This window comes from Cynara cardunculus, assembly GCF_001531365.2.
Source record: "Cynara cardunculus var. scolymus isolate 2C chromosome LG 15, CcrdV1, whole genome shotgun sequence".
Classification (NCBI taxonomy): domain Eukaryota; kingdom Viridiplantae; phylum Streptophyta; class Magnoliopsida; order Asterales; family Asteraceae; genus Cynara; species Cynara cardunculus.
The window spans coordinates 4,290,602-4,300,542 of NC_037542.1; positions in this window are offsets into that span (position 1 = coordinate 4,290,602).

Genomic DNA, 9,941 nt, shown 5'->3' on the forward strand with positions numbered 1-9,941 from the left:
AACTATTGATTCAAATTTCAAACTTCAGACGTTTGTCAGTTTATAAAAACAAACAGTCTGACTGATTCAGATTTCATACTTCAGCACCACCTCTTAAAAATCAGAAGTGAAATCAGACTTCAGACTTCAGCACCTCTTAAAAAACAAACGCCACCTAAATGTATAAACTAAGAATATATAATATGTTTTTATTTTTAAAATAAACAATAAAATCGTAATTTTATTATGAAAAAAAGTCCAATGAACTTTAGTGTTTTGAATGATCAAGTCATTGGAAAAAGTTTTGGAACGTGTAAGTGTTTGGACATTCAAAAACTTGTTAAATAAATGTTTTGAATTTTTTTGAAGTATGGTAAATACATTATTATGACATATAAAACTGGTTAATATAGTAAAATAATAGAAAAAGTCTGAAAAACCCAACGGATTTTCATGTTTTGAACGATTAAGTCTTTAAACATTTTTTGACCAAAAAATACTTACATTTATAAACGAAACAAATATATCATTCTCATCACTTTTTCCAAAACATACAAAAGTTGCATCCAAAACAAAAATAATCTGTATAAAAAATTGGGCATAATTTACCAAAAGTTGAACCAAAATAAATACCCAAAGTTGCGGCAAAAAATATTAACAGTTGTGCTAAATATACCAAGAGTTGCACCAAAATATACCAAGAGTTGCGGCAAGATATACCAAAAGTTGTGCTAAAATACATCAAAGTAATGCCTAATCTATGTTAAGGTCGTGACATGAACTATTCTTCATTTGCATCATTAATTTCTTGTATAGATACAACAATTTGAGTTAATTGTAACACTTCTTGTCCAACAACATCGTCATTTTCAACCAAAGGGCCTTTGGCCTAGCAGTATCGTAGCCTTTGACCTTCTAGAAGGTCAGGGGTTCAAACCTCACCAAAGGTGAGGAGGGTGAGTGAGTTTATTTGTTGCATTTGTCGTATATAAATATTATATATACTTCAAAGAAGACATCGTCACTTTCATAATGTTTTTCATCACAAACAACAGTCTTACCTTCATCACGGTATTCATCATTAACAATAACCTCACTTGAAATTAAATACGATAGCTGGTTGTGGGACATCTGATTATGTCTTCAATGATGAAGATAAAATGTAAGCAATAGTCGTTAAAAATATTATTTGAATATGAAAAATAAATAATGGATTACTTCAATCATTGTTTCTCTTGTGATTGGACCATAAGAAACACCTACATATGACGATTTCTCCCACCTCTATTGCCTCTTCTTATTGTAGTCAGTTTTGGAATGTTGACTCTTAGTCTACCTTTTGGCTTAACAGGTTTAGGTGATGGGTCCTTCTTTTCATTCTTACAAGTTCTGGCATTATGCCCGTTTCCAAGCAATTGCTACATGTCATTGCCTTCCCAGATTGAGTCATTCATGTATCTTGGTTGTCAGATTCTGATCTTTTTCTTTTAATAGATGGTCTATTAGGCATTCTTCATTCTTGAGGTGGGTGTGGTTTGATGTAAGGTGTTGGAGTCTACATGTTGCTCACATTCAATGGTCTTATATTATTCTCATTGGTCATTTTGAGGAGATTCTTAGCAAACAATTTACTAACATAATTCTTTGGATCCTTATTGATAAAGTGTATAACAGCTATGGAATGCACACAAGGAATGCCTGATATGTCCCACAATCTACAACTACCTTATAGCATCTAAATCCACCACCATTGTTTCATAATCATTTCGTGTTTTAAACACATTCCCATCGCTAGAGATAATATACCAATATCTACATATGAAAAAAGAATACATTAGCAAACAAGATCATATTACCATCATAGACTTGGGAGGCTCATTACTTCAGTTAGTTCCTATATTCCTCGAATGGATCTCTTAGTAGTTGAGAAGGTTGCCCAAAAGCTATACATAATAAAGTAGATAAACATACCTGTGATTTTCTCCCAATTTCTTTAACTTTTTCTTTATGGTCGAACATACAATTGATTCCTATTCTTGTGCTTTTCTTGACATTCTGTGATGCCTTTCCGTAACAAATATATGTATCTCCTCTAACATTGTTATTATGGATTTTCTTCTTGAATAAACAATTTGACCATAAATATCATCTTGCATATCCTTAATCTTTATGAATGGTTTTTCTATGAGTTCCCTGACATAATGCTTTGCAATCCAATTTGGTGTCACCAGGGATCCAAAACTATAGTCTTTACTACATATGTGCTTACAACTAATGTTTTTAATTTGAACTTTTTTTCTAGCATCCAAAATGCCCATAAGCTAAAAGAAAATGTGTGATCTTCTTGACCTTTTCCACATGTAACAGACAGTCTCTCTTAATCATTTTTCACATATTCTAGTTGGTAGCCATTTGCAACTACATATTTAGTCAAACACTGCTTTAATTGACTAGGATTCTCATACATCTCACCAAGTTTAGGCTTCATCAGCTTCCAAGGAATATTAGGATCATGTGTTGGATATTAGACACCTTTTTGTATAGCTTGATCTCTAACATTATCATCATCTTCGTCCACAAACATACTCAACATCGTCAATCATGTTTACGGTACAAAGCTAATTTAAAAACTGATAATCAACTGTTAAGTTGATTACATCATCCTCATCTTCAAGGTCCAAGGAGAAATAATCTAACATATGTTCACTTGAATAATCGCTTATATTATAGCTAAGATCATCATTACAATCAGATTTCATTTTAGAAACAAGAATTTATCACGATTCACAATATGAAAACAAAACCTATCACATTCTAGTATATAATTCAAAACCTCAAGAATTGCATCTACAATTTTGTTAGAAATTGGTAGAATTCAAGAAAGGCTAAACTTCAACCATACTTGAGATATTATTAACCTAACACAACTGAACTAATTTGTATATTCTTCCAGCTACAATGCTAACGATTGTATTTCAGACAAACTATGAAGTTTCATTTTAACCAAAAGGCAGAGTAGGGGACGGGTGAAAAAAGTATAAAAGGAGTGTGTTCAAACAGGTCTGGAGGACAATAAACATATAGTAAGAACTCAAGGGAGGGAAATATGTTAATACAAGCAAAGAAACATTAAACCACTTACATTGCAGTACTGTAAACTATTAGGACAAGATCCACTCCTTTTATATCACGGATTGGGATGGTCTGGACTGGTTCGATGGCTTGGACTTATGTGACCGCTAGGAATGCAGCGACGAGCCTGGAATAGGGCGGCGGACTGGGCCGAGGAAGGTAGGGACGACGATGGTTGGGCTAAGGGAGATGGCCAGTAGTGTAGAGCGACGACAGGTGGTGTAGGGCGATGAGATGGAGACGAGTGGTGTAGGGTGATGGGATGGAGATAGACCACCTAACGATTAGTTTCTAGGTTTTTTTAATTTGTATTTAACAAAGTTAGTTTTCAGAAATGAAAACATAAATGATTTGTTGGTCATGGGAATTAACAACTTTCATAAGAAGTGTTTGTAGAAGGCGCCAGGGGGGGGGGGGGCGAATACAAACACAACAAATTTTCCCTTCTTAATCATTTCTTTTATATTTTATATAAAAACAAAGAATTACATACTTGTTATGGAAGTTAGAAATGTAAGACTTGTAATCTTAAACAATCTGACTGTGACAAATTTGCCAAGTAAAAGAGAAGGAGGAATAAAGTTCTCTTTCAGATCCGAATAACTAAGGAAGTTCTTCAGAGGATGACACTGAATTTACTTCAGAAATATTCTTGGGGATATTCTTTCAAAACCGTGTGAGGTGCATCGTATGCCAATGGTGACCTTTTATAGACATCTTTGTATTAAATGCATCATGTACAACTTTTTTTTTGCATGTCTTCTTCTGGTTAGTTGATCTATGTAACATAGTACTCTTCATTTCAACCTTTGAGTTTGATGTAGTCATAATTTTAACTTACTAGCCTCCTTTAGTATATCGAGGGAATAGTAAAGTAAGCAAAGTACCAATCACATGTGTTTTTGGATTTTTTTTAGATTGACATGTTGTACATATTCTCATACCAACGACAAAAGAAAGTGAGTTGGTGCCAAACTTCGTGGCCAAGTTTGTACTTCAAGATTCAATTTGCAAGTAGTAGTATTTGTTAGACTACTGGTTGTCTCTTTGTCTTGTACTGGTCTTTTTTTAGCTAGATGACGAACCAATCCGCTTTGGTGACGATCTTGACTTTACTTCAACTAGTTTTCGAGTTTGTTAAGGCATTTTACTCTTGAATCAATAGATAGTTACAAGACTTTTACAAGTAAAAACCCTACCTTTAACTTATATCCAATATATAAGCTATACATCGAATATATTATGAGTATAGTGAGATTGAAATCCTTTATCCAACAGAACAATCAATCAGTTATAGTGAGATTGAAATCCTTTATACATATATACATATACACATGATAAAAATATATAAGCTATACATCGAATATATTATGAGTATAGTGAGATTGAAATCCTTTATACATATATACATATATACATATACACATGATAAAAATAAAATGAAAATATAAAAAATGTTGAGAACCGTGAAAACTAGTAAAAAATTATACAGTTATACATGTAAGTAATATTGTATTGTTTCATATGCATAAAACACTACATATCCATTAGTTTCACATATGGAATAATGTAATATTCCTTGGTATGCGGAAAAAACAGAAACATGTTGAATCTTAGCATTACATTAAATATATTGAATGACTGAGATTAGTTCATAGGATTCTCAACGATCTATTTTAGTCTCATTTGATTTTCTGCCTAGATAAGTATGCATATATTTGTATATAAACTTTAGGATAAAATAATTGTTTTGCAAAGAAAGCCAAGAAACTAAAAAAATAAGTAACAAACGATATCAATATCAACAGTATTAAAACAGAGAGTGACGTATTTGTAACTCAAACGACAGTTATTGCTAACTATTAATGTCTTGCTAACTATTGTTTCATTCAAATGGCTTTGGTTAGGCGCGATTGATGTTACTTTTAATAAATAAGAAGATATTTAAAACGGGAAAATGGATGTTAGTCGATGCAACCTCACAAAAATATTTAAAACAAAGAAATTATCTCACGTCTCTCTTGATAACGTTCTCGTAACTGATCACATGCTCTTTTAGTAATATTTATACACATGGAGCAAAGTTGGGACCGAGGATTGCATGCTCTGCGCCCTATTTTCATCTGTACTTGTGTGGTTGCATTAATTAAAGAATTTCGAGTTTTATGTATTTACAGTGGAAGTTACAAAACTGTTCAACTTATATCATGGAAATAGTTTTAATAAATTGAAAATAAAAATTTTAGTGTGATCGATAGCTAATTCACGTGGTTGTGTTTTAGATTATTGACTTGGGTCGTAATTGTTAACATTCTTCCTAGAATGATTTGTTGAATTTTATTATAATTTGTGTACGTAAAAATGTGTATTTGTGTTTAATACGTTAACAGATCTCAGCCTAAAAAACATCACCATCGACCATTTTACCCTTTATTTATCCTAACAAGAGATTTAGAGAGGTTGATTTCATCTCCGTTTTTATAATATATAGATGAAGATTCAAACGAGAAATCTTCATTTTACGAAAAAGCGGGAACATGTTTTATCACATGTGATAGTACACATAAGGGGATCTGGTCGTGTGCAAGTGATTTGGCCCACAACCCAGGTTACGTCAAAGGTCATTCGTGTCACTAATTTAGTATCACATGTGATTGAATATAATAAAATGTTATTCTCACGTTTTCATAAAATCGATGTGTTGTCATTTGAAATCTATGCCCTAAGTGTTCCACCTTTCTACTTTTCCTTCAAACCCTTTAATATCTATCGCCACCCACACTCCGGTTCCAAGTAGCACCATCAATGCTAGTTCCATGTCCAAGGGCCTCCCCTCACCCCCGCCATCGAAGTAGCATCATCAGCGCTGCCCAGATCTTGACGAAGATCTCGACAATTCACCAAAACCTAAATCTTGTCAGAGACCTCGACGATGCACTAAAACCCGAATCTCGTAGAAATCCAGACCTACCTAAACTATAAATAAGTATTCAAATTTAATTATATACGTTACGGAGATCAATGATATATATATATATATATATTAAAATTCACATGTAAATAAGGGTTATAAGTTTAAACCGACTCATGTATAAGTTATGATTAAGATTCACATGTGAGTCAACATTATTATTCATAAGTTCACATATGAATCTGAGTTAAAAGTTGTAAACTCACTCAACAATGTTAAGATTCACAAGTGCACATATCAACCAATATATAATATATGTTCTATGGGATTTTTTGCGATTAGTTCCATTTCAAACAGCCAATAAAGAAACATCAATGTTCGTGTTCACATATGAGATTTAGGCAAATAAGTTTAATTCATTTTTTTGGGAGTAAAATTGCCAATGATTTCATGGTGGAAGATTAGACGAAAAATATGTGATTATTAATATCCACAAACAACTGCAGAAAAAGAAGATAGATAGAATATCTGCAACTTTTTTTCGGTAATTATCTTAATTAATATGTATTTTCTTTTAAATAAAAGGTCTTGAAAATAAAAATTCTAATTTAAAATTTCAATATAAATGTGTGTTCTCACTTGAACATACATACAGGGGCGGATGGCCTTAGGGGCCTTTAGGGGCCCTGGCCCCTATGCTTTTTTGTCTAGATAGGATATTATTCTTGGTCCATATGCTTGAAGTATACACAAAAATTCAACCGGCCCCTCCACTCTTGATCCAGCGACGATGCAGACGACAGCGAAAGCTGGAAGGTGGACATCGACGAGAGTCATGAGTGACGAGACGACGAGTCGACGACGACAGGCAGGCCGCAGGCAGCAGCACCGCGGCAGCGACGCAGGCGGCGAGCTCTCGACGACGGTAAGTCCTTCTGTAACTTAACCTGTTCTGAATTTCCTACCAGCTGTAGAGTATAGAGATAAGTTATAAAATTAAACCATTGGTAATTGGACATTGGTCTTTTCCCCTGTTCTGCTGAACTTTTTGTTTTGAAATCAAAACCCTAAGATTAGGCCAGTAAATAGTTCTTGTTCCTAGACCAGTGTAAAGAAGTTGAAGAATGTTCTCACTATCGAAAAAAAACCTTATAGAAACCCAAAGAGGCAAAGAGTGATTAGTAGAACTTCTTGAAGAAACAAGTTGTGTGTGTGTTTTCAGTAAAAGGTTGATTGGGAAGAAGGGTATCAGTCGGATAATCAAAGCTTTGCCAAACAGGTTGTTCTCCACTACAGAGTACAAGATTACCTATGCCAAGGAGTTGCAATTCAACTGAGGAAGAGGTTGACTTTGTATTGGTCGACCAAATAACGTATTGACCGGCATCTATCAGAACTAGATCGCCATCTTCCTGAAGGGACAACTTTGAATGCTTTCTGTTTACTAGGGCATCTCGGTTAGCCATCCAAACCATGGTGCGATTCTGGGTTGTGGATTGCTTTCTGAACCACACTGCAAAGCCATAAGCATTTTCTCCAACATCATAAATTACTAAAGGACTAAAATTCTCCTCAGTAACCACTAACCAGACTTCTAGAAGCAACACACCGTTGTCAAGTACATTGTGTCTTTGCACCTTAGTAGTCCTAGACATAGCCGGTACATTGTGTCTTTGCTTCATGTTATGATAGGAGACTTGCTGTCAGGTGATTCATGGAAGGCGGCACTCTGTGGAGTCAGTTCTGTTGTATGTATTGTCGTCTTCTTACTAAATTTCCCTGATAAAAAGCTCTTTTTTGTTAGCTCAAAAAAGAAGAAAATATGAAAAGCTTACATGTATCTTTGTTTGGTTTTCCTTTCTTCTTCCCTTTGCTGTTATGTGCTATCTTTTGTAGTTGATAACTATCACTCGGTTTCTTTCTATTTTCAATCATTAAACTAGTTTTAATCTATGCGTTAATCTTCCATATCTCTTGTGTTGGTGGTTTTGGTTCCAATTCCCACATGTACAAGGTCAATGGAACTGCAAACATTAATGCCGTTAGAGCTGCTGCCGAAAAAGGTTTGAACATTTTCTGCTTACTGTATCTATTACTTGTTTGCATACACTCTCACCTGTAGCTTGCTCGCTTATTTCTTTTAATTTAAGATCAGATCCGTTATTTGAGTAGTTTCAAAATCTTGATTGTGTATGTATTGGTTTTCTTGACCGGTTATTTTATAATGAAGTTCAGCAGGTGCATCCTTTATCATTTTGTGGCATCTCATATAGGCAACAAAGTTTAACTTCTAYGTTATAACTTTGGATAGTATATTTTTGGTATTTTTGAAAATATATAATATTAGGTCCGGCCCCTGCACTTGGAAAGTTTGTGTTCCGCCCCTTCATACACATATATATATATATATATATATATATACACACAAACATATATATATATATACATACATACATACATAGACTTGAGATCATGTGAGACCAATGGTTTTTTGTGAGACCCGTAAGACCAATTGTTAACCCTTGGATTAGATATACAATCTGAAAATCTAAACATTCATAAACGCCACGAGACTTCTCAATAATCACAAAATTGCCACCGTGCAATTTAGATCATTAGATCATTAACTTATAAAGTTGATCAATGAACATAAATTAGTCTTACGGTCTCACGAAAAACATTGGTCTCACGTAAACCCAACCCTACATACATATATATATACATATATATATATATATATATATATACATACATACATATCATCATTCACATACAAATATTACTCTCAAAATGGCATAACAGTAAATCTTCAATTTTTTCCCTCTCATTGAAATTATACACCATCTCCTTTTTAAATCAAAATTATATTAATTACAATAAGCTTACAAATGAAAAAAAATTACATAAAAAATGAACATTTTATTTTCTTTAATTTGACACGAATATTATTATGTTTCTTTTATATTTTTTAGTAATTGCAATATTTATATGAAACAATAAAAGTGATTTAATTCGTATGTTTTTCACCTTATTAAACAACACTTTAACATTTCACATCACATTTCACATCATTTTTTTGTTTTATGCCCATAGACTTACGAGCCTACAAACTTTTTTTGTATCTAAAAACAAAACTTATATAAAATCATAAGTTATGTAAAATTATTCAAATTACATTATTTTTCACGAATGTGTATCATTCATCATGAATAGTGTATTATTCACGAATGTTCAATTTCATCATTCATGGTGAATATGGACAACTGGAAACACGTATTGCGCTCTCCTCCTTTATCCTCCAACTCACAATCGAAAACATAATTGCAACCGAATTTTCCTCTCGATATATGTTAGGTAATTGTGAAAATGACGAATTTACCCTCATAGAAGGATTGAAATAAAGGTGAAATTGTTGGATAATACAATACAAATGTTAATGTCGGGATAAAGTGGGAGAATCATAAGAAGCGACAAAGCTAAATCCAAAAAGAGGGAAATACAATGAAAAAGAAGGTTAATTAAAAAAATGTAGGGGCAGCAAAAACAGGAAAATGTACCCTTTTCTCTCATAAAAATACAAAAGTTGCATATTATATATATATATATATATATATATATATATATATATATATATATATATACTAGAAGGTTACTTGCATAATGCAACGAGATACATCTCGATTTTAATATTACTAGAAGCGTACTCGCGCAATGCAGTGAGATACATCGTGATTTTAATATTTCATTTTATTTTTTATTTCAGTCGATGTTATATAATATGGTTTTATGTGATTTTGAGAAAACGGTGATGCTTTTATTTTTTAATAAAATATATGTTTGAAGATATCATAAAAATTTGACAAAAATATATCGATATTAGTATCAAATTAACTATTTGAAATTCCTCATTTTTTTGTGT